This window comes from Dromiciops gliroides, chromosome 1 (assembly GCF_019393635.1).
Source record: "Dromiciops gliroides isolate mDroGli1 chromosome 1, mDroGli1.pri, whole genome shotgun sequence".
Classification (NCBI taxonomy): domain Eukaryota; kingdom Metazoa; phylum Chordata; class Mammalia; order Microbiotheria; family Microbiotheriidae; genus Dromiciops; species Dromiciops gliroides.
Window position 1 is genome coordinate 210,319,355 of NC_057861.1, and position 27,407 is coordinate 210,346,761.

Below are 27,407 nucleotides of genomic sequence, written 5' to 3' on the forward strand. Positions count from 1 at the left end.
GGTGAAAATTTATCTCAGTATATTAAGCATGCCTTAAAAAGATCTATGAATGATCTTATATATAAGACTATTCAGTGGCAGTAATTGTATCCCTATTGACTCCTTGTTATTTCAGCAATGTCTTTTATATTGCCATTTCAGTAAAACGTAATCTTTAATGTTTTTTCTATTTTTTTTTAGTTCTTTGTATTTCTTACCTTGACCTTTCTAAACACAGACTTTTAGTCCCAAACCAAAACTGTTTGTATGTGTATGCATGTAGGTATATAAGTTTGTGTGTGTGTGTGTGTGTGTGTGTGTGTGTGTGTGTGTGTGTGTGTGTGTATTTTGGGGGAATGAGGTGAGGAAGCCTTTTTGCTATACATGCAAAGGAATTCCTACCATCTCTTCACCACATATATGAAAAATGATGAAAAATAGAAGAGTGAGCAGAAGATAATTGTAGAAAACTGTAAAAGGAGAAAGCTGTTCATATACCTATCATTGAATGTGTTTTCCATTTTAAAATAATGTTTGAGCAGGCTGCTAATCAAAAGGTTTTATTTAATTGTTGTTTTGGTAGTAAAGATGACTTTAGAATGAATAACTATTATCAGATGTTATCATTTCAAAATATGCCACCTAAAGAATTGAATGAATTCATAACTTTAGTGGAGATATTTTTGCAGTTGGCCATTTTAACACTGGTGAACAGCTACTAAATACAACGTTATAATTTTTAGTGAAAACTGAGTTGACCTTTCTGGTAATAATGAGCCAACAGATGCATCTCTTCCTTGAGGCCATTCCCACTCAAAGCCAGTAAAGCCAAGTTGCCATCAGAATAAATGAGAATGCCTATCTCTGTTTGCTATTTCAGGAGAACATGCATTCATTTCACTGAATAATTGGATCAAGTTGTTTAGATACATATTAAGGAGAGCCTGTAAGACAGCATTAAAAATGTGGATTGCATCTTTCCTGAGGTCATTCTTGTTTACTATGATTTTACCAGCAATGTTTTCCTACAAGTTCTAAAGCTTTCTTAAGTATCTAGAGATTATGTTTAGAATTATTATCTAAGTTAAACTGAGATATTTTTCTTTTAGTATCTAACTTTACCATAGGTACTTCTAATACACCTACATAATATATATGCATATAAATATATACACATATATTATATCAACATATAATGTGTAGAGATAGATAGATAAATGGATATTATATGTATTTCTGTGCATATATTCAAACTCCTAGGCATTGACAAATTCAGGCAGCTACATAGCACAGTGGGTAGAGTACTGTACTTAGACTTTGGAAGACCTGAGTGCAAATATGTCCTAAGTCATTCACTAGTTGTGTAACCTGGCAAGTCACTTAATCTCTGTCTCATTTTCCTTATCTCTAATAATCGGGATAAAACTAGTACTTGCCTCCCAGTATTGTTGTGAGGATCAAAAGAGATACTATTTATAAAGTATTTAGTAAAGCTTTAAGTAGTATATAAATATTATTAATATGTTATGATTATTACTGAAAAAGATACAATATGACAAATGATCATCAATCAACAAGCATTTATGATATGCCTAAGTTCCATTCCAGATTCTATGATACAAATACCTTCATTCATGAAAATATAAATGCATATTTACATATATATAAATATATACTCATGCATATATAGCTAAACAAATGCATTCCTGCATGAATGAACAAATGAATGAATTAATAAAAAATAAAATAGGCTTTTTTCTTTCTTTTTTTGTGGGGCAATGAGGGTTAAGTGACTTGCCCAGGGTCACACAGTTCATAAGTGTCAAGTGTCTGAGGTTGGATTTAAACTCAGGTCCTCCTGAGTCTGGGGTGGTGCTTTACCCACTGTTGCCTGTAGCTGCCCCCAATAAGCCTTATTCTTATGCAACTTATTGTCTAATAGCTACATTTAGTTGGGAGAAGTGATTGAAATTTACTTATAAGACAATAATAATAATAATGTTTTAGAAGACAGCTAGGTTGTACAGTGGATTAAGTGCTGAACCTGGAGTTGAGAAGTCCTGAGTTTAAATCCAGCCTCAAGACACTTATTAGCTAGAATCATTTTACCTCTCTTTGCCTCAGTTTCCTCTATTGTAAAATAGGGATAATAATAGCACTTACCTCCAGGATTGTTTTGAGTTTCAAATAAAGCCCTTAGCACAATGTCTTGCACATAGTAGGTGCTATATATATGCTAGCTATTATATAAGGCAGATTTAATTCTTTTTTTGACCTTGTATTATCACATGATAGCTGCCAAAAGTGTAACACATCTTCATCTTAAAAAAAATACATCTGGCAGTTAGTGGCTAACCCTTATGCATTGTTTAAGCACCACCTGCAGGTTTATCACTTCTAGGTAAATTCTCAACTATTCTTTATGACAGAGTTATTCCTGAGTCAAAAGAAACCTGCTGTATACACAGTGAAAAACAAATGTAACTTCAGAAGAAAAGCTTGAGAGAGCTGCATACATTCATACATTCTCTATTACTAGTTATAGAGTTCTATGATGATTTTATAACAGCTTAAATTATTTATTTCATACCTAGTATAAAGAGTCCATATCATATTATCTTATGAAATTCTGAGAAAAATGCCAAGTTTTCATATAACACAGTTCCTGTCTTCATGGAACTAATAGGAGAAGTCTAATTAGGGCATATGACACACATATAAATAAAATCCAATGTCAAAGAAGGCTACATGATTTATGAGATAAAAGAAAGAAGGGTCAATGTGGTGGCAGGTATGAGTTTCATCCAAAGATACTTAGAATAGATGACGTTCAAGCTGAGGTATGTGTAGAAACTCAATAGAAGAGGGAGGAGAAGATAGAAAAGAGTAGATGGTCATTCCAGAGAAATAGTTTTGTGAAAAGGGCCTGAAATGAGATAATGAGGTGAATATAAGAAAATGTCACTTTCATCTTAACCTTTCTTGAGTATGGACAATAGAAATAACAAAATATATGAAATTATATTAACCACAACTATACATGTATTTATAGGTCATTTAATTCAATGTAACCTAAATGATCGCAGTTACATTTAAATGTTAAATGTTTGAAATACCTACTTGTTTGATGTTCTTTTGCCTTTGTCCTTACTGTAAATTAGAGGGATTCTATTATATTTCAGGCCATTCCTTTCTGGTATCTTTCAGGTATCTTTTTTCCATCCCTCATTAGGTATAAAAACAGCTGAAAATGAGGTGATTTAGTCTAATTTCAGCAACTATGTTTAAATGAGAACAAATTTTATATAAATAATTAGATGGATGGTTTGATACTGTTTTCAGAAGTAATTTTGTGAAAGCTTCATAAGAAAACTTACACTAGCCCTATCTATATATTATATAAATATATAAATATATTTTTATTGAGTTTTTCAACATTAAAACTTTTATAGCATCATAGAAGGTAAGAACCTAAAGGAATTTTATAAATGATGTATTCCAATACCTTTTGTGTACATATGAAGAGACTGAGGCAAAGAAGTAGTTGGTTTGATGTCATACTTCTAATAAGCAGCAAAGCAATGACTTGAATAGTTTTTAGTCCCGAGTTATAACCAGTGTAATAAAAAATGCTGTTCCTGCTGCTACCAGCAACAACAGTTAACATTTATATAATACTTATTATGGGCCAAGTACTGTGTTAAGTGCTTTATAAATATCATTTTATTTGTTCCTTACAACAACACTGGGAGGTAAGTGGTATTATTGTTACCATTTAACAGAGGAGGAAAACTTAGACAAACAACGGCTGTAACTCTGCCATGCTTCCTATCATATCATTTTGCTATCTCTCAGGAATTCTCCCATGTCTGGAACCTCCAACTGAATTATGGAATGTCAAACTGGAAAAGGACTTTTAAGATCACTTTGTTACAACTTCTCATTATTCCCCAAAGAAAAAAGGAGGGTCTTAGAGGTGAATGCCTTAGACAATCAATCATTCAGCAGGAATTCATCAATTGCCTTTTATGTACAATTATGATAGAGGCTGGGGAAACAGAGAAAAATGAAACAGTCCTTGCCTTCAATAAGATTAAATACTGTAAGGGGAAACACTATATACTAGTATAAAGGCTATATACTTAAAAAGTAGTTTAAAGTGGGACACTACCAGCTGGGGAATCAAGAAAATACTCATGTAGGGTTTGGTAATGATGCTGAGCTTTGAAAAAAAACTAGGGATTCTAAAAGACTTCGATGAGAAGAGAATAAATTACAGGTATAGGGTAAATCATGGAAAAGGCATAGAAAAGCTGATAAAACTTGATCAAGGAAGATAAGCAAAGAGGCAAGTTTGGCTGATGCTGAATAGAACAATAGACTTGACTGAGGCTAAAAGGTTAGGCTAATTCTAAAACTAATAAATTTAGCAATATGAATAAATGTATGCTCTTCGATAGGGTTAAGCAACAATATTCAGGTTTAGGATTATGGAGGATTGGTAGACAATTCATATAAAAAAGATCTGAAGACTTTAGTGGCCTATAATTGCAATATGAAGCAATAATCATCTAACAAGCATTTCTTTTAAAAAAGTAACATTTTAATTTATTATTTGTTAAAATTCTTATCTTTTTTTAAATTTTGAGTTCTAAATTTTTCCCTCCCTTCTACCTCTTCCCCCCTCCACTGAGAAGGCAAGCAATATGATACCAATTATATATGTAAAATCATGTGAAACAAATTTCTATAATAGCCACATTTCAAAAAAAATAGCAAGAAAAATAAAGTGAGAAAATTTTACCTTAATTTGATCTCAATTCATCAGTTCTCTCCTCAGAGGTGAATAACATTTTATTTTCATCAAAAGTCCTTTTGAATGGTCTTGGATCATTGTATTGTTCAAAGAAGGCAAGTCTTTCACAGCTAATCATCATTATAACATTCCTATTCCTGTGTTTTCCTCTTTAATTGATCTCTTTTGTCTATAGACTTAGAAGTGGTATTTCTGGGTCAAAAGGTATGCATAGTTTTATATCTCTTTGGGCATAGTTCCATATTGTTTTCCAGAGGGGTTGTACTACTTCACTACTCTAGCAGTAGTTCTTTAGTGTACTTATTTTTCTTTTATCCCCTCCAGCACTTGCCATTTCTGATTGGTATGAGGTAGTACCTCAGAGTGGTTTTAATTTATATTTCTCTATTCAATAGTGATTTAGAGCATTTAAAAATATGTCTATATATAGTTTTAATTTTTTTTAAGTTGCCTGTTTATATCCTTTGACCATTTATGAATCGGGGATATTTTATTTTTTTACAAATTTGACATAGGAAATAAGACCTTTATCAGAAATTTGCTATACATTTTTAAAATAATAATTTACTACGGTACTTTTTATGTGGTTTTCCTGATTATTTATTTTCATTAGGTCTATTTATGCTTTTGCTTTGTCTGAGATAATTATTACTACCCTTGCCCCCCCTTTTTTTTTAACTTGAGCTCAAACATATTAGATTCTGCTGCAGACCCTTATTTTAACTCTGCCTGTGTCTCTTCTAAGCAACATATTGTTGGATTCTGGTTTCTAATCCATTCTGCTATCTGCTTCCATTTTCTAGGTAACCTAATGACATTCAAATTCACAGTTATGATGACTAACTGTCTTTCCCTCCATCCTATTTTCTTCTGTTTCTCCCCCGCCTCATTATGCCATCCATTCTCAAAAGGCTATATCACTTATAACCACAGCCTCCCTTAATTCTCCCTCTCTTTTATCATTTTCCCCTTTCTTCCCCCTGCTATTTCCCTATTGAGTAAGTTACATTTCTATACACAACTGAGTGTGTGTGTACATACATACACACATATATTTTTTCTTCCCTCTGAACCAAGCCCAATGATAGTGAAATTGAATCATTGCCTATTACCTCCCCTTAATTTCCCCTTTTCTGTAGATGCTCTTTATAAGTCTCTTTTTTATGAGAAAATTTTTGCCATTCTACCTTGACCTTCCCCTTTTCCCAGTGCCTCCCTCTTTTTTACGCCTTCATTTTAATTATTTTTGGAGATCATTCCAACATAATCAACTCACAAACTTTCTCTCTGTCTATGTAAACTCCTTTAACTGCCGAATTATGGTAAAGTTCTTAGGAGTTACATGTATCATCTTCCCATATAGGAATGAAAACAGTTTAATTTTGAGTACTGTATTTTGAGTACTCTTTGATTTATGCCTTTTTACGTGTCTCTTCAGTCTTTTATTTGAATGTCAAATTTTCTATTCAGCTCTGGTCTTTTCATCAGAAATGCTTGAAATATCTCTATTTCTTTAAATATAGAATTTTTCCTCTCAATAATTATATTGCATTTTGTTGGGTAGGTTATTCTTGGTTATAGTCCTTTACCTTCTAAAATATCATATTTCAAGCCTTCCACTTCTTTATAGTGTTAGCTTGCAGTTTTGGGGTGATCTTGACTGTGACTCAATAGTTTTTAAATTCTTGCAACATTTTCTTCTTATCTTGGGAGCTCTGGAATATGTCTATAATATTCCTCAGAGTTTTCATTTTCCGATCTTTTTCAGGAGGTGATTTTACTTTCCAGATGTAAGCTATCAGGGCAGGTTTCCTTGATAATTTCTTGAAATATGCCATCTAGGCTCTTTCTTCGATAGTGACTTTTTGGTAGTCCAATGATTCTTAAGTTATCTCTCCTCAAGCTATTTTTCATTTCAGTTGCTCTTGCTGATGAGATATTTCATATTTTCTTCCTTTCCCCCTCCTTTTGACTTTGTTTTTATTGTTTTGTTTACCTCTCATGAAGTCACTAGCTTCCATTTTCTCAATGCTAATTTTTAAAGAGTACTATATTCAGTGAATTTTTATACCTGCTTTTCCATTTGGTCAATTCTGCTTTTTAAAGAGTTCTCCTTAGTGGCCTTCTGTGCTTCTTTTAGGATTTGGCTAATTCTCTTTTTCAAGGTATTATTTTCTTTAGTATTTTTGTGCCTCTTTTACAAAGTTGTTCATTCACTTTTCATAATTTCTGTATATCATTTTCTTTTCCCAATTTTTTTCTTTCTTTAACTACTCCAGGGAGTTTTATTGAATTGGGATCCAATAAACATTTTTCTCTGTGTTTTTTTTTCTGTAGGTGTTTTCACAATATTATCTGTGTCTGAGTTTGTGTCTTGGTGTTTCCTACCACCACAGTAGCTTTTTCTAGTCAAATTCTTTTTATTTTTGCTTCCCTATTTTCCGAGACTTTTTCCTGAATTTGAACTTTGTGTTAAAGTTGGGCTCTATTCACCTGAGTCTGGGTCAGTTAGGTCATGCAGTGGGTAAAGTGCTTGGTTTGGAATAAAAAAGACATCTTCATGAGTTCAAATCTCAGATACTTACTAGTTGTGTGACCCAGTGCATATCACTTTACCCAGTTTACCTCAGTACGTTATCTGAGTTGGAGAAGGAAATGGCAAACTACTCTAGTATCTTTGCTACAAAAACACAAAATGGGGTCAGAAAGAGTCTGATATGACTGAACAACAGCAATTTCATGCTGCTGTTTTGGGAGAGCTACTTCTGGGAGATATGCAAGTTTATGGTCCTTCCAAGGCAGTTTGATCCTATGAGAAGAATGATTCCTACTTTCCTGCTCTGCATTCTACTCTTTATCCAGGGAAGGCTTCTAGTTCCCTGAAGCTATAAGCACTAGTTCTTTTCTTTGGCACTATGACCAGATCCAATGTCAGTAACAGTACTTCTCCCTTGTGACCAACACCAGCACTCTTTTCTACCCCAGAACTGCAACCCAGAAATGGATATGGGCAATAACCAATCAGAATCAATTGTACCCAGGGCCATCAAAAGGTTCCCTATGATCTCTTTGTGACCAATTATTAGAACTTCTTAACATCTCTAGTCTGAGAGTTCCTGAAGCAGCTGCTGCAGCTCCTGTAGCACTGTACCCCCATAGCATACCCCCATAGCATGTATGATCTCTGGATAGGCCTCCATCTCTGTACCATAGATTTCTCTTAACAACCTCTTAAGTTTTCTTAGGTCAGAGAAATGTCTCATCTTGACCTTTTGTTGGCTGTAATAATTCATAATTTGATTTGAGGTTTCATTTTAAAGGTTTTTGAAGGGTAATGTTGGGAAGGTTCAGCTGGGAGGCTTCCCCTAATCCACCAACTTGCTTCCTTTTAATAAGCATTTCTTAATTAAATTCTGGTAGTTACTGTGCTAAGTGCTGGTAACACAAACCAACAATTAATCCTCCCATCACGCAATTTTTATTCTATCAGGGAAGTGGCATGTGCACATACATATTGTACATAAATATATGTGCACATATATTTATGTGGAATATAAAAGTATACAATAAAAACAACATAATGTAGGGTGTTTTAAGTTTAAAATTCAATAAGGTCTTGGGATATCTTGAATAAGGTCATATTTATTGGGGGATGTGGGGAGGTGAAGAGGAAGAAGTTACTGCTAGCAGTATCAGCAAATTTTTTTGTTTAGAAGGTGCTTTTTGAGCAAAACTTAAGCAGTGGCATTGCAATCTACAAAAATAATACAATCTTTTGCTGGATTAAGAGACATTGTAATCCCCAGAAAATAAAGTGAGCTGGTAGAGCATGCTCTTAGGAAAACATTTCTGGAATATCATGTTAAGTTCTGGAAGGATATTGAAAAGTTAGTGTCTACAAGGAAGAGTAATGTTTTATCTATAGAAGAGAAAACATGTATTACAATGACCATCATGTGAGGAATACATTTTTTAAATTGTTACAATTGTTCCCAGAAAGCAAGATGAGAAGCTCTGGTTGGAAGTTACACAGAAGCAGATTTTATCTCAATGGCTTCAATTGTGGGTCAATTCTAATTTCTAAATCTTAAGAACCCTATTTTGTGGATTAAATGGATTAAGAATTTGGCAGACAAAGGAAAAAGGAAGAAATTAAAAGTGAAAATAATTCCTTGAGCAATTGTAAATAAATCAGGACTAAAGTTGTCAGAGGGAGAAAAATGCCTATCACTTAAAATTTACATATAGAATTTTAATAAATCCACACTTTTAAGGAAATTGGGTTTTGGAAATTTTTAAATGTAGTTTTTTGGTGACATGAGAAGTGGTTTACATATTAAATTTTGTCTCCATCTAACATGTTATTTTATCCATAATACTATTGATATGATGAAGATGGGGGGAAAATAAAAACAACTAAGAAGATCAGTCAATTTCTGGATGCAGAGATTTAGAAGAATGTTAGGTTACCAATTTCCTTGACTAAAATGGGAATGAAAGCATAGTCTAAATTAAGCAACCATATTTGCTAGGTCATTTCCAGTCCTACATACTTAATTATAATCACCAATAGGCTATTTAGTTATACTTATGACTCTAATTTCAAATTGGAGGAGCCAACATTTAGCTCTGCTAAATGTATAGTAAAAGTATGCCTATAAATGGTGCTAAAATGATGTGATACATTAAGAATTAGTTTTTATCATCAAGGGAATTGTCAAAACTGTTATGGTAATAGTAGAACTGAGTACTTTGATTTCCCTCTCAAAATGAAATTCTAAAAGTTGTAAGGAAACTATTAACTATGACAGAATTCAATACTAAGGATCTTTTGTAAAATACAATCCTCAAAATTCATGTGTATAGTGAAATTTTAGTTTATTATTATTATTGAACAGAATTAGTAAAGCTTGAAACTTAAAGAACTTCACATCGGGAAGAATTACCAATAGGGAAATAGATTTCCTATTAAATGTCAAGAATGATATGACATCTATTTTACATAGAATGCTTTGTTTGCTAGGCTTTTTAAAATGGAGGTCACTGAGTTTTTAACCCACAGCGTTTAAATACATGACAGATGGTAATTTCAATGCTAATGCCACAACCACCCTAGAATACAGTAGATTTTGAGAGTTTCTATGACCAAAAATAGTAGAAGAAAACTTATTCACAAATATTTTAAATTTTGAGGGGCTTTCTTACCTTCATATCAATATACCTCAGAAAATTTCCTGATAAGTAGTTTGAGTGACACCTTTTCATCAAATAAATCTTGTTTTTTTTCCCCCAACAACCTAATGTGATCATCAAAATATTAATGAATGGAACACTTTTCAGAAAACATTGATGAAGAACAAGATTCATCCAGTACCATATGATATTTCAATGGATCTATGATATTCTGCATGTATTATTCCCAACAAGGCCAATCACTAACTGTCATACCTGCCGTCCTGTGTGACATATTCATGTCTTCACAAAAAGCATTATGTTCTAGATTTCTTGACTATATATATATATATCAGATAACAGTGAAGTACATGTGCTATTTATCAAGTCACTTGTTTGTTTGTTTAATTTTGTTTGCTTGTTTTTTTACTACAAGTCCATTCATTTTTTTTCTGTATCTTAGATTTCTCTCATTACATTGTTTAAAGCACTGTTCCTATGTTCTTTGGAATATATTGAAGTCTGATCATGCTTTTAGTGAACCCCTCTGTTGTCATTTGGGTCACATTCATCTTTAATTTTTTAGTCTGTGATATTCCTTAACTTAAAAACCATATAAAATTACAAGAAGTACAGTAGTTTTATACAAGCAGGATTTATACCCTAAAAAGACCAAGGAAGAAGAGAAAGGACACATGTACAAAAATATATATTTATAATAGGTCATTTTCATAGAAACCAATAACTACCAATGGAGTGCCCACCTACTGGGGAATGGTAGATAAATTATGGCTATGGGCAGGTAGGTAGAGTTCCCTTAGGCCCTTACTGATTATGTAAACCTGGGCAAGTCACAGTTTCTTCAACTGTAAAATGAGAGTAATATCACCTTATTTGTAGCATTGTTGTTAGTATTAAATAAGATATAATTTGTAAAACATCTAGCACAATGTCTGGCATGTAGTAGGTATTGTTGTTCAGTTGTATCTGACTTTTTGTGACCCCCATTTGTAGATTTCTTGGCAAAGATATTGGAGTGGTTTGCTTTTTCCCTCCCCAGCTCATTTCACAGATGAAGAACTGAGGCAAACAGGGTTAAGTGACTTGTCCAGGGTCACACAGCTAGTAAGTATCTAATACTAGATTTGAACTCATATAAATCAGTCTTCCTGATTACAAGACTAATGTTCTATCCACTGTGCCACATAGCTGCTAATAGTAGATGATATATAAATGCTTATTTAGTTATTTCTTCCCCCAACCCCATAAATAAAAGTAATCATATTTACTATAGGCAATTTAAGAGACAAGAAAAAATAACTTTGTGATCTCTTGCAGCATGAAGTGAATAGATCTAGGGGAACAAGTTTCACAGTAATAACAATTTTATGGAAAAAACAAGTTTTAAAAAGCTCGAATCACTTTAGAAATCTTATTAATGGAATCATAAATCATGAGTCCAAAGGAATAAAGATGAATCACATTACTCACCTCAAGACAAAAAAAAGTGATGGTATTGAAATCCAGGATTTGGCATGAATTCATGGACATATTTAATGTAGATGTTTGTTTTATCAGACCCTTTGTGCTTGTTGTGAGGTTTTATATCCAGATAGATAGATAAACAGATGGGTGTGTATACATATATACACATACATACACATATATATTTAATTTGAGGTACAGAGGAAAAATAAATTATAATCCTTTATAAAAATAAATATATGTAAAATGAAAAGCTATAGAAAAATTTTAAAAAAAAATATTCATACCTTTATTTCAGAAAGCAGGTTAGCACAATTAAAAGACTTGTGCTACTTTAAAAAAGGCAATTGAATCTGTTCATTGATTATCTTTGAGGTCTGTCCAAAATACATTTATATAATACTGGCTTATTTTTGCATTGATGGACAAAATTTATGTGTTGTCATTTGACTGCAAATGATGGCAAAAATGCAATTTGTATGGGGCAGCTAGGTGGTGCAGTGGATAGAGCACTAGCTCTGGAGTCGGGAGTACCTGAGTTCAAATCTGGCCTCAGACACTTGACACTTACTATCTGCGTGACCTTGGGCAAATCACTTAACACCAACTGCCTCACTAAAAAAAAAAAAAAAAAAAAATTCAATTTGTGCTGGAAAACAACCTTTTGATAAACAATCAGGCATCCATGTGTCATTCTTTCCATATGGTCAGTTTATCTCTTTTTCCTGTCACATATGTTATAGACAACATCTTTTATGCTACTTGATATACTTAAGATATAATATGCTACAATCTGCCTAACCAAAAATAGACATCTTTTCTTGATATTTTGGGTTACTTTTAATTTCTATTCTTTCGACAACACTAGGAAATTATTAAACTATTAGAAAACTATTGGAAAGTATTAAACTATTGGGTGTTATCAATGGAGCACAGTTGAGGATTGCTGGTAGAACTATAAACTACATCATGGTTAATTAAAAGGCATTCAGAATCTGAATCAATCAGAGAGTTTTGTTTGAAATGCCTAATCTGCCACTTACAATCTAGGCAACTTAGTTGAATGTCTTAACTTTCCAGGGCTTCAGTTTCCATCTAATTTCCACTTCTGATGTTATGATCCTATAAATTTCCCAAATGCAATCAAAGATGAACTAGTACATCTTCAGTCCTAGACCAAGATGCATGTATTGATAGATAAATAAGATATTTAATAAATAATTTTATTCATAATCCATGAAAAAATTTCTTGAGTTCACTATTCAATATCATTTCATACTCACAGCAATATGCCTTTTCATACATATAATTTTTTCCTCCAAAGCAGAAGTTGCAATAGTGCAATTTTTTGAGGCATTTTTCGTAGTATTCTGGGATTAAATGACACATCTTATGAAACATTTGGAAAATTTGGCTGTAAGAAGTACAGACTTTTTCTTTTAGTCTGCATAGTAATCTTCCAATTGTAAACATCTTAAGGGAGCATAAATCTTACTGTTTAGTACGTTATTCGTTATTAATTCTTTGTAAATCATTGAATAGATATATTTCTGTAGTCCTAGTTGTTATGGAGTCTTGAATAAATTTTATATTTGCCAGGAAGATATAATTTTTGTGAAGAGTCATGTAGAGTTATTTAGAGTCAAAGCTTTCTTGAAATAAACAATAACCACCATAGAATAAGATTCTCTCTACATCTCTATCTGTTATATTCAATTTAATTAAAAAACCTTTTGAATTGTGATACCTGCTATAAGAACAGAAATATGTGGTCTGTCATAGAAAGTCATCTGTCAAAGACTGCATGTTCCCAGCTTGTATTCACATCCTCAGTTTGTATATATTATAGTTTCAAAAAGATTTTATAGAAATAAGCAAGTTAGTGAAGGTGTTATAATATCTTCTTGGCTCCTTTTGACACACTGAAGTTAGTCTTCATAAAAGGTGGCTCTAATAATATTAATTGAGGGAATCTGTCATGTTAGTAAACTTGATTATAGTGGTTATTACAAAAGTAGGTCATTAAATTGGTACAGACAAATAATTTCTAGGTCAGTGGGCTATAGTCCTTGTTTTATACACAAATTGGTTCTGGATTATGTGTTTTAAGTTGCTTTTTTGCCAATCTCTTTGAGTCATTTTCTCTGTTGTTTTTTTTTTGGGGGGGGTTGTTGTTGTTGTGTTTTTGTGTTGTTGTTTTTTTGGTGGGGCAATGAGGGTTAAGTGACTTTCCCTGGGTCAAGCAGCTAGTAATTGTCAAATGTCTGAGGCTCGATTTGAGCTCAGGTCCTCCTGAATCCAGGGCCATTACTTTATCCACTGTGCCACCTAGCTGTCTCCATTTTTCTTTCTTTTTTTTTCCTTTTTTCTTTTTTTTTTCTTTCTAACTACTGTTGTGAGTTAAATTAAATGTGGTTGCCCTATTTCTGTCCCAAGTTTAGGGAAAATTTGCTGGTATTTATCATATATTTGCTACTTATAAGTTAGAGGCTACTGCACCAGTTTGGGGACATTAAGTATTTATTAAAGCATATTGAATATTAGTAAAGTGAGCACACATGGCTCTGAAAGATAGAAAAGCCTAGCTAGGATTTACGGGAGGAGAGAGAAAATGGGCCACATCTATTTTCACCAAGTTCCTAGGCCAAGAGAGAGATCAGCGAGCATAAGTTCTCCAAGGGAAGGATGAGAGGAGGCCCTTACACACTGCTTAAAGCTAATTGGCTAGCATCATTCAAATCTATTGGTTCACTGGATTTGAGGGTTGTTTGACACAGTGGTGCTGATGTCAGAGCCCAGAGAACAGATCCTCTGTTGGGAACAAGGCTTTCAGGTGGGTGTAGTTTTGAGTGAGGTAACTTCCTGAATCTGGGCTGGCCTTAAGAAAGGTCAGGCCAAGCTCTCTAGGTGGGGACCTCTGGGAGTCCCAAAATCCCTATCAATAATTTTCTCACAATCCCCCCCCCCGCCCCCGTGCTTCATTAAAAATATCAGTTTTCTTAATTGAAGAAGTGACTGAAATTACCAACAATTATAAAGGGTTCTATGGTGATTAACAATGTAAGGGGAAATAAAAAGAGAGAAACAAATTTGAGAGACCCAATCTCAAAAAAGTAAAGGGTGCAGTCCCCTTTAGGAGGTGGATATTACATTGAAAAAACAAAAAACTAAAACTAAAACTAAAGGGGGCAGTCCCTTTTAGGAGGTGGATATTACAAATAGTGCCCAATAGCTATGAGGCCCAATAACCCCAGCTTTATGTAAAATATGTCCCACATGATTACAGAGCCTATTTATAGCATTATTCTTTGTCTACCCATCATAAAAGGAGGATCCTGGAGATATCACCAGGGGTAATAAGGTTAAGAGTAAAATTACAAAGAATGGTATCATGTACATAAGTGGGGAAGCTACTTTATATGTAATTGAAAGTTTTCTAGCTATGAGTAATATTTAACATCTAAATCTAAAAGACAGAGACATTACTTATCATATGCTGGTGCTGGTTTTTCATGGGAGCAATGGATCCAATAGTCTTTCTCTCTGATTTTGATGGCAATTGGAGTTTTCATTTTGAAGTATTTTTCTCACAATTTTCCAACATTATTCTCTATAATTACTGATAAATGAACTCACATTTTCCACTGGTACAGCCCTTATTTGTTAAGTCTATATTCTGGTTAAAGAATTTACAGAATTTTCTTTCATTTTTCCACATAAACACACATGTATGTATGTATACATACATATATGTATATGTGTGTATATATGTGTATGTGTATGTTGGAGGAGGAAGGAAGGAAGGATTATATATATATATATATATATATATATATATATATATATATATATATATATATATATATATATATATAAAATCCTTCCTTCCTTCCTCCTCCAACTTGTCCTTGTCCTAATTCTCCTTCTCTTTCTTCTCCTTCTTCTCTTCCTTCTCCTCCTTTCCTCTCCTCCTCCTTCTTCCCCCTCCCAAAGCAAAGGTGGGGGAGGGGTGTGGGAGGGGAAGGAAGGGGGGAGGAGGAGAAGGAGAAAGAGGAGGAAGAGGAAAAAGGAAGAAGAGGAGAAAAATACTATTTTTTTAGTTTTTCCTTTCTTTAAAAAAAATTTTTTTCTGATAAAAGTATTTTATTTTTTCCAGTTACTTGTAAAGATAATTTTCAACATTTGTTTATGCAAGCTTTCCAATTTCTGATTTTTCTCCCTCCCTCCCCTCCTTCCCCCTCCCCTAAACAGCAGGTAATCTGATATAGGTTATATATATATATATATAAAATAACATTAAACTTATTTCTGCATTAGTCATTTTATAAGAGAAGAATCAGAGCAATGAGGAAAAACCTCAAAATAGAAAAACAACAGCACCAAAAAGAAAAGAAATAGTATGGTTAATCAGCATCTATACTCCACAGTTATTTTTTAAAAAATTAATACTTATTAATGCTATTAATAATTAATAATAATAAAATCATATACATAAATTATATAGGGGAAGGGCAATATACAAATAGGTTTGACAACCATTTTACATAATTTACATATATCCTTTATAGTTATACTAACTCTTCCCCATCCCTCTTGAAGTCAGTCTCAGTAGAAAGTCTCACTCTATCACACTGATGCCTAATTGTATCATACAACAGAAAATTTAAAAGCTTATCTTGTATAATCCCTTCATGTTATACATGAGAAAATTGAGGCCAGAAGAGGTTAAACCAGTTACACAAGGTTATGCAGGAAGTAAGTGACAAAGCCAGGATTTCTAACCCAGCTCCAATGATTACAAATGTATTTACAATCAATCCTCAACTTTTACAGGGTTATGTTCCTAGGAAATGTCTTAAAGTAAAAAACACACATTGAACCTATGGGAAATAAGGGGTTAGATTTCCACAACCAGCAAAAACTAAAATTTTTCACTAGAGATTGGTTAAAAAACACTTTTGTCCATATAATTTTTATAACAAAACATTAATTCTGATGATACACACTTTTATTAACACTAACATAAAATACACACACAAAATAAAATAGAATAATGTGCGAAATATTTTTCTTACTAGTAAGATCCTAGAATTTGCTGAATTCTTGTGCTAACATCTCAAAAAATTGATTTCAGAGAATATTAACTTTTCTTAACATGTGAAATCTATAGTACCACAAACTGTACAGCAAATAAAGTTCTCAAAAACTAAAAGATTTTTTAACCTGGAGCTTTCTTTCTACTGTGTCAGATGGCAGGAAGGTATTGTACTATATGCCATACTGCTCTAAATCTCTTTACCTTGACCACCCTTAGAAAACCAGAAGGAAGATTGCTGAGGAAAGCGGTTGCTGGTCACACTAGTGAGATTTCACTATCACCTCTGACATTCTATCATACATGGTTGTTGGATGGCAACAGGGATTGTGAAGGATGCACCAGCTTGAAATAACATGTCACTCATGTCTGCTTCCTATGCTATTTGAGATACTTTAGGGTCTTAGCCTATGGTCTGCTAATGGTACTACTGAATCAAAGAGTATGTATAATTTTATAGCTTTGGGGGCATAGTTAAAATTGTTCTCTTTAATGGTTGAACTAGTTGAGAACTATACTAAAAGTTCATTAATATCCTAATTTTCCCACAATCCTTAGAGCATTTAAAATTTTCCTTTTCTATTATGTGAGACAATCTGATAAGTGTGATGTAGTATCTGAAATTTATTTTAATTAAATTTTCTTCAATCATTAAATCTAAATAACTCTAAGGTGATTTAGAAAATTTTTTCATTTGACTATTGATATTTTTATTTCTTCTTCTGAAAACTGCCTGTTCAGATCCTTTGAACATATTTCAACTGGGGAATGGCTTTTATTTTTATACATTTGGACGTTTCCTAGACATTTGAAAAATAAGGCTTTTATCAGAGAAACAGTATAATTTAACACCTGTTTCTTGTTTTCCTTCTAGTTTTGGATGCATTTTTTTTTGTTTGTGTAAAACCTGTTTAATTTCATATAATCAAATTTATCTATTTTAGTTCCTATGACCCTCTGTCTTTTGTTTGGAAATAAACTCTTTCCTTATCCATAGACCTGAAAGGCAAGCTTGCCTATTTTACTTATGATGTTATCTTTTATGTCTATATAATTTATCTATTTTACCCTTATGTTGGTATATATTGTGAGAAGTCGGTTGATGCCTAATTTCTTCCAAACTGCTTTATGGTTTTCCCAGTACATTTTTAAAAATGATGAGTTCTTACTTCAAAAGATTTGATATTTGGATTTATCAGACATTGTATTAAAATGGATATTTGTTACTATGTATTGTGTACTGCATATTTTCTAACAACCCATTTCTATTTCTTTAAAAAATCCACTCTATTTCTTAGTTGGCAAAAATTTATTTTTATGATTACCATTTTCTAATATAGTTTGAAATATGGTATTCATAGGCCACATTCCTAAACTTTTTTTATTGACTTCCTTGATATTCTTGACCTTTTCTTCTTCTACATGAATTTTCTATTATTTTTTCAGTTTTATAAAATAATTCTTTGGTAGTTTGATTAGTATGACATTGAATAAGTAAATTAACTTAGGTAGAATTGCCATTTTTATTATATTGGCTCAGCTAATCATAAGTAATCAATATTACTCCAATTGTCTAGACCTGTCTTTATTTATGTGAAATGTTTTGTTATTATGTTCATAATATAGTCCCTATGTATGTCTTGGCAGAGATATATATATATATATATATATATATATATATATATATATATATATAATACACACATATATATACACATATATACATACATGTATGTGTATGTGTATATATATATATATATATATATATATATATAATGTGATAAAATAATGGGATTTAACAGATACTCAAAGACCCACCTGGAGATTAATTTACACTGATTGTATCAAGTGAGAGTGATTGACTACTGATTAGTCTACTTCAAAGCTAACTAGATTGTAATCACACCTGGCTAGCCCTTAAGAATGTATGGTTCTCAGAAGCTAGACTTTGAACTTAACTTGAGAACACCTTCAAGTTCAGTGAACCAATGGATTTGGAGGACACCAACCAATCAGCTTGAAGCAGTGTGTAAGGACCACCTCTGTTCCAGACCTATAAAAAGCTCCCACAATCAGTTTGCTAGTGAGTTTGTGGTTGAAGCAGGCTGGTGATGGAGGACTTGAGGAGAAATCAGATAAGGCTGGAACTCTAGACTAGGTAGGCCTTCTTTTATGTAACTTTCTGAACTCCATGTGAATACCTGTATGCTTTTAATAAATTTTTAATGCCCAAAGACTGGTACTGAAGTTTTTTAATTTAAGGCGATCACACAATCTAGATTTTAAACATCACTATATATATATGCATTTATTATCAAGGGGATTTCTCTATCTCTTGAGCTGAGTTTTGTTAGTAGTATATAAAAATGTTGATGATTTATGTGGGTCTATTTTATATCCTACAACTTTGTTAAAGTTGTTGATTATCTCAACTAGGTTTTCAGTTCATTCACTAAGGTCCTTTAGGTATCCCATCATATAGTCTGTAAAAGGTGACAGTTTTGTTTCCTGATTTCCTTTTTTATTGCTTCAATTTTGTTTTTTTGTCAGATTGCTATAACTTGTATTTCTAGTACAATATTGAATAATAGTGGTGGTGATCTTATTGGTAATGCTTCAAGGTTATCCCTTTTACAGATGATATTTGCTCTTAGTTTTAGATACATGCTACTTATCATTTTAAGAAAGGTTCATTGATTCCTATCCTTTCTAATGTGTGTGTTTGTAAAAATAAGTATAGGTGTTATATCTTGTCAAAATTTTTTCTGCATCTATTGATATAATTATATCTTTTTTTGTTATTGATATGCTCAGTTATGCTGATGATTGTTTCTTAAGATTGAAACAGTCTTGCATTCCTGGCATAAATTTTACTTGGTCATTGTATATTATCTGTTAGGGTTATTCAAGCATTCTATTTCCTTTTCTATTATTCTAGGCATTTTGTATTTTTGTAAATATTCACCAAATGAGCTTACTTAGTTGTCAGTTTACTAACATGTAAATGATCAAAATAACTCCTAATAACTTCCTTAATTTCATCCTCTTTGGTGATGCATTCACCTTTTTAAAATTTTTTTATACCAGTGATTTGTTTTTCTTTTAAGTCAAATTAACCAATATTTTAAAGACTCTAGTTTCTTCTTTAAAAAAGAAAATCACCTCTTTGACCTTTGACAGCATTAGTTCTCTAGTGTCTCTCCCTTGAAAATTGCTTAGCAGACCCACTCATCTGAGGTGCTAATCTTTCCTGAACACCCCATACACCAAGGCATGTGAAGACTTCTGGCAAAGTGGGTGAATAAGAACAATTTCTTCCAACAGCCATGAAGGTGACTGAAACAGGTATTGTAGAGTGTTTAGATCTTGTTCAGACATTGAAGACATTGCCAGTCATCTTGATTTTTGTCTTGCCACTGGACATTGTTGACTCTGAAAGAGAGTAATGACTTTGAACAGCTCTGCTTCACTTAAAACCAAATTACATCCTAATCAAGAAATCATCCAATCATGGTGTCATTGGGCTTCTTTGAAAATGGAGGAGCACTAACAATAACAATTGCTTATTTTTTCATAATTTTCTTCTTTTGCTTTCATTTCTTTACCCAATTTTTCCTCCATCTCTCTGTTTTGAAAATAATGTTTTAGCTCATTTAGGAATTCTTATTGGGTTTCTAAGAGACATTTTTCTTTTAATTTTTGCTTGTCTCTATTTTGACTTCAATTTCTTCTAAATTTGTTTCTTGATTTTACATGTAGCTTTTTATGATTAGCTTCTTTTTGTTGTTGTCCTTTCATTATTTCCCCCTCTATTTCTTAATTTTGAATGATATGATAACATTGGACTCTATTCTCAGCATGAGGTGGGAAGGTGACTTGTCTCACACTAAAGACTTTTCCTCACTGTTTTTTTTTTCCACTGCTTGTTCTGAGGGGTTAGAAGTGTTCAGTGCTTCCAAAATGGTGTGATCTGGGGAGAGTAAGAATTTCTGTTCTCCTGTTTTTCACTCTGGTCCTTATCTAGGAAAGGCCCTGACTCCTTGAGGTTGAAATTAGTACGACTCCTCAGGATGCCTGATCCTTTGGTACTAGAATCTCCCCTTGGGACTAGAAGTGATATTCATCTTAGGGCTCCTGTTCTCTTGGAACTGGAAATCATACTTTTCCTTAGGGTCCCTTATCCTTTGTGAACAAAAGTGATAGTGCTCTCACGGGCCCCTGCTCCGTCTTGACTTAAAGTGCTCTTCTCTGTTCTTGAACTGTGATCCAGATGTAGGTATAGATGATGGAATGATCAAACAGTGTCCAGTCCTGTGTCCAGTGCTAGCACAGGGATCCCCTTTCATCTCTTTCTGAACAGTTTCCAAATCCCTTTGACATCTCTGTTGTAGCTAAGATTCTAGCCATATTTCCTAAAAATCTAATGAATGGTGAGAATAAATTAGAAGCTTTAGCAAGAGTTTAGACTTTTAAGCATTTATTAAGGAGCATAAGAATTTGGTGTAGAGAGAGAGAGAAAGAGGCTATCTATCTTCAGCTATCTATCTCAGGAAGTCTCCAGCTCCACTCCCCACTGAGGTCCTCACAAAAGAGAGAAAAGAACGAGCCTCACCCCTTCTTCCTCCCAGAAGCCTCCTCTGTAAACTGGAAACATCCCATCCACACGCACATACAGCGCCATGCTAATTGGCTGGTAGCTTTGATAGACAGTACCCATGAGCAAATGTCACTTTCTGATTCTAAGGAACTGACCTTCCAAGCCACATGGCTTGCCCTCAGATGCTTTCTCCTCACACTGTCTTTAGAGTTCCCAAAGATACTGATACTGCTGACATTACCACTTAGTCCTGACACTGGTGTTCCATTCATTTGGGCTCTTAGGCTCCATCATTGTGTCACAGATATATCTTTCCGACATCCTAAATAGTCTTGGGCTGGAAGAATGTCTCACCCTACCCTTTTGTTTGATCTGACACTCTAGAATTCCATGAGGGGTATTTTTTAAAAGCTATTTGAAGGGGAATGTTGGGAGAACTTGGCTCCATGCTTCTTTTACTCTGCCATTTTGGTTCAATCGGGGTTTCTCTTAAAAAATATATATCTTAAGGTTTTCAGTCATTTTAGAGGCGTCAAGATACTCTAAAAATCATGAAAAGTCATATTCACATTATTCCTTCAATAGAATTTTGAACAGTTTACAGGATCATAGATTTAGAGATAAAATATACTGGGTATGTCTAATCCAACAGTCTAAATTTATTAGTGAGTGAACCGAGGCCCAAATGTATAAATGCATTTCCCAAGGTCACACAGGAAATGATTGGGCTAGAACGCAATTCCTATAACTCAAAGTCTTGCACCCTTTCCACCACACTATGGAAATTCTAATTTTTCTTACAGTATATACACAGAAATTAATCTGCTGCACTCTGCAAGAGTTTCATTTTCATGAAAAGAAAACAACTTTATTTCAATATTTCAAATTTTCTATCAAAGTTGTTGCTAAGGCTGTGACAAAAAGTGATTTTTTGTTCTTCCATTTCCCACCCTCTTGGACAAATATAGTACAAAGAAATTTTTGGTGAAATGAAATGGAAAGGAGAAGTAATTCTCTGAATAATTCAGGCAGAAATCAATCTATTAGGATGAGGCAATTTTCTTGGCCTAACCTTCACACATTAGCTACATATTAGTTTGATGTATCAATTCACCAAATTGTTCAGTTCTCTTCCTTGCTCTCTCTCTATAAAAGACTCTTATTTTTTCTCTGTTAACAATTTACTCTTCGATCAAGTTTAACCAAAAAAAAAATGTCAGATTTAGGAAAATATTTAAACCTATCAGATACCCTAAAACTATGCTTAGACATAAAAAAAACCCCAAAAGCAACAAAACCTGAAGAAATTTTTTATTCTTTTCCCCCTTTGATCTGTTACCCTTTTCCCCCACTTTACCTTTATTGTAGATATGTTTTAATTTTTTAATTATATTCCTTGTTTCTTTTCTTTGAAAGTTGAATTTTAAATTACATATAGAAGTATATATATATATATATATATATATATATATATACATAAATACATTTTTCCCTTATCTAAACCAATCTGCTCTCTACTTTGAGTAGAAGATTGTTCTAAGAGACTTACTTTCTTAACCCAAATCCAGGTTTGGTCCAAGGTAATTTAGAAAATCTTAAAATTCAATAGATCTAATCCCTTAGTTTAGTACCTTGGTGTTAAATGTATTATAAACAGATATTTTAGCTTAGGTTCCTTTGAAGATGGCAAACCATAGTTATAATAGTACTTGATTTAGGATCAGAGGTATTGGGTTCAAATTGTGCCTCTTTTACTTATTGCTATCCTTGGCCTTAGTTTCCTCATGTGTAAAAAAGAGGGGGTTGGATTAGTTGGTCTCTGAGGTCCATATATATATGGACATAGATGTTTGAATTTAGATTACTTCTACTTTTTATATTTAATAAGCACTAATACAAGATTTAAAGGTTTATAAATATTATCACATTTATTTTCATGATAACCCTGAAGAGTCAGGTCCTATTATAATACCCATTATATAAAAGAGAAAATTGAAGTTACACTGTTAATAAGTGTTTGAGGCTAGATTTTGAATTCATTTCTTTCTGACTCTAGGTCCTGAGCTCTAACTACAGTAATATCTATAGCCTGTACATTTTAATCTCTGAAATGTCTTAAGGTTATTCAAGAGTACTCCCATTTTGCTTGTGCTTCAAAAATATTTTAATGATACAATGATGATTCATTGATATATACAACCAAATTCAAAACAGGAGCAATTTCATATTAACAGAAGCATTGTTAGACATAGATATAGTGTCCTTCTTAAGCAAGTATCATGGATAGCAAACTGTGTTAGCATTCAGAATAACTAGGTTCTGATTCTATAATGTCCTACCTAAGTGGCAAGAGGAAAGTTCCTTAATACCAGCTTCTTAAGGAATAGAAGTATTTCCTTTTGCTCCCTAGTACATAACTGAACACAGTGACTAACTGGGTACTGCTAGACTGAGACCACATCCACTCCCTGCCCTCTGCCTGCCTTTATCTTCTGTCTTGAATTAATTGCTCTGGGATTACCTGTTTCCTCATCAAGGACAAGATTCTCCAATGCTCCAATTCCATCCTTACCTCATGTTCTTAAGGAATAATTTTATATTTGACTATAGTCTATGAGTATAGTGGGAAGAGAAGGAGGAAGATGTAAATAAAGGTACCTGGAGTACAAATATGAATCAGGGATAACAGGTAGTACCTGATGTTAGGACTTGGATCTGTGAACTTCTAGAAGCTAATTTTGTCCCTGCTTTTTAGGGTATTGGTATTGAGTGTTGTGTTATTTTAGGTTTTCAGGATCTCTTAAGTTTGGGAACCTAAAAATTTTCAGTTCTCTAAAGAGAACTTCAGGGCAAAGTCTTATTGCACCCCCACCCCCAAGTTTGAGCTCTGAGTTTTTGCCTGTGTTCAAGTTTGAAAAATAATGAACTTCTACTAGACTCAGCCACTATCGGTTAGCTCAGAGTCTCTCCTGGTTTACAGGAATATAATTCCAGGGTGCCCTTTGGTGTCAGATTCCTCATCTCATAATTTATCTGCAGATTTCAGACTCAACTAGAAGTTGCAATTAAGAATCTGCTCTTGTACCAGGTTCTGGTCTCACTATTGTTTCTTACTTCTGAGCTTGTTCCTCTCTTAGTATGTTAGCTAAGGACTGCAAACACCTTATGTTGAAAAGCCACCCTGGCAGTGAGCTCTCAAACTCATGACACAATCACTCCAAAAATCCCCCAAATAATACTATAGGACAATTCCTGGAGCAGCAAAATCTATAGAAGAATGGGCAGAGATCATTTTCTAGCCAATGGAAGGTCAGAAGGAGGGAGCTGTTGTGCCGAGAGAGGAGTGGAGCCCAACCCTAAAGTCACACTGACACAAATCTAGTCCCAGGAAGTCCTCAGCAGTGAAAGAGACGCCCAGAGCTTCTGAAACAGCTACAGCAGCAGTGTCCTCTGGAACTAAGCTCATGGTCTACTGAGAAGAATGAGCCCTTGGCAGGGAGGGAAATTACAGGGGTCTCTGCTGGTGCTGAGGCAGAACTTGCATTTTCTACCTCTGCTGGGAGACAGGAGGTAGGCTTGAGTAGCAGTGGCCCAGGTGGAGAAAAGGCCCAGGCTCTTTGGATCTGACAACCATAGCACAAAAATTTTTGATTTCTGGTTGATTACCAAGTTAGCCTGGGATTATCTATGGACCAGGGAATGGGCCAGGTAAGTAAAGAGCCTGCCCCTCCTTAAATCATACCACCTGGGACCCCCTGAAGCTTGAGGCATTGAAGTCTGGAAATAGTGCCCCACTTTAAGGAGCTAAAAATCAAGTAAAATAAAGGCAAGTTTAGAAAACAGAGAAATGTGAGGATCATAGAAAGTTTCTTTAGTGACAAAGAAGATTGAGGTGCACCCTCAGAGGAGGATGTCAACATCAGGACCCTTATATCCAAAGATTCCAAGAAAAATACAAATTGGTCTCAGATAGAGGCACTCAAAAAGCCCTTTAAAGATATTGTTAGAGAGGAAGAGGAAAGAATAGAAAGGGGAATAAGGGTGATGCAGGAAAGACATGAGAAAAAAAGTCAGCAACTTGAAAAGCCAAATGGAAAAGGAGATACAAAAGCTCTCTGGTGAAAATAATTGCCTAAGAATTAGTATTGAACAAGTGACTTTAGAAGAAACCAAGACACAATAAAGAAAATCCAAATGAATGAAAAAATAGAGGGCAATGTGAAATACCTTCTTAAAAATCTTCTGACCTGAAAAACAGATCCAAGAGAGATAATTTGAAAATTATTGGTCTACCTGAAAATCATGATCAAGGAAAGAGCTTAGACATCAACTTCCAAGAAATTGTCAGGGGAAATTTCCCTGATATTCTAGAAGCAGTAGGTAAAATAGAAATTGAAAGAATCCACCAATCAGCTCCTGAAAGAGATCCCAAAAAGAAAACTCTCGGGAACATTATAGCCAAATTCCAGAGCTCTCAGGTCAAGGAGAAAGTATTGCAAGCTGCCACAAAGAAAGAATTCAAGTACTGTGGAGACCCATTCAGGATAGCCCAAGATCTAGCAGTTTCTATATTAAAGGATTGGAGGGCATGGACTATTATATTCCAGAGGGCAAAGGGATTGGGATTACAACCTGAGAATCACCTATCCAACAAAACTGAGTATAAAATAAAAATAAAGAAAAATAAATTTCAAAAAATGTGTATAATCTTTCTGAGGAAAAAAATGGGACTTCAATGTAAAAGAGAACTTTCAGGTATTTGTGATGTAAAGACCTGAACTGAATGGAAAATTTGACTTTCAAATACAAGACCCTAGAGAACCATTAAAAAGTTGGAGTTAAGTGACATGCTTGGGGTTGTGCAGTGGGTGAGTGTCTTGTGTCTGAGGCTGAATTGAGGCTACGGTCCTCCTGGGTCCAGGGTGGGGACTTTATCCACTGTGTCACCTAGCTGCTCCATGATGACATCTTTAGGGTTAAATTGAGGGGTGAGAGGAATTTACTGGGGGAGGGGGAAGGGGAAAGGTAGCATGGGGTGAAATCCCACATAAAAGAAACAAGAAAGCACTTATGGAGTAGGGAAGAGATGTGGAAGAGCAGGACAGTAAATGAATTTTACACTCATAAAAATAGTTTCAAAGACCTTAATCTCATCAGAGTTGGCTCAAGGAGGGATTAACACACATACCCAATTGGATGGAGTAATCTATTTAAGATGGGCATTAAATAATCCTAATGCTGACCTAAATTGTCTCAAAGACCTTAATCTCATCAGAATTGGCTCAAGGAGGGAATAATATAGACACTCGATTGGGTGGAGTTTTCCATGTAACCCTGCAGGAGTATAGTAGGGGAAGGGGATATGTACAGAGGGACAAAAGACAGGAGGGCAGATTGGGGGAGGGGAAAGTCAGAAGCAAATCCTTTTTGAAGAAGGATAGGGTGAAAGAAAAAAGATAATAGAGTAAATATCATAGAGAAGGGAATAGGATGAAGGGAAAAAAAAGTTAACAATAGTAATATTGAAAAAGAGAAAAGGGGAAAAATTATACAAAAATATTTATAGCAACTCTTTTTGGTACCTAGGAATTTGTAAGGAATTAATTGTGATTTGGGGTTTTCATAACCCTATCTTTGCTTTATTATGGTCAGACTGAAAAAAATGTAAGCTTGAGAAGCCTAACAGAAGATGCATATGTACTTTGAGAGATAATTGAACAAGCAAGAGGAACTCTGACCACAGGGAACATTTATTGAAACTAAGTAACTAATAGCTTCCCCACACCCATGTGTTTCTGGCCATATTATAATGGGGGCAGCTAATGTGGGTGTGCTGAGCCAATTGGATACTCAGCATAGCTAAGAACCACCTCTCCCCTTCCTGTGGGAGAGTCAGTTATGATACAGTTAGATTCAGTTAGAGGGAGTTTGAAAAAAAGGTAGTTAGAGAGGGTTCTGGGGGAAACTCATAAAGAAGATAGGGACAGTTTGAGGAGCTGCTCGGGTTTTTGAACTTTGGACCAAAACAGAAGAGACTACAGCTAATAGCTACAGATATCATGTATTGGTGAATTTGTGTGTTTGTTTTTAGGCAGAGCTAGCTCAAGCTAGCTGGGCTGGAGGCAGGTTCAGGTGCCTGGGGCCTTTTTACCCCAGAGATTTATGCATTGTTTCTACTTCTATAAATCTCACTTGTGTGATTCAGATATTGTTTTAAATTCGTTCCCATTAATAAAGCTGTTTTGCTTTTGAAAGAGACTGTT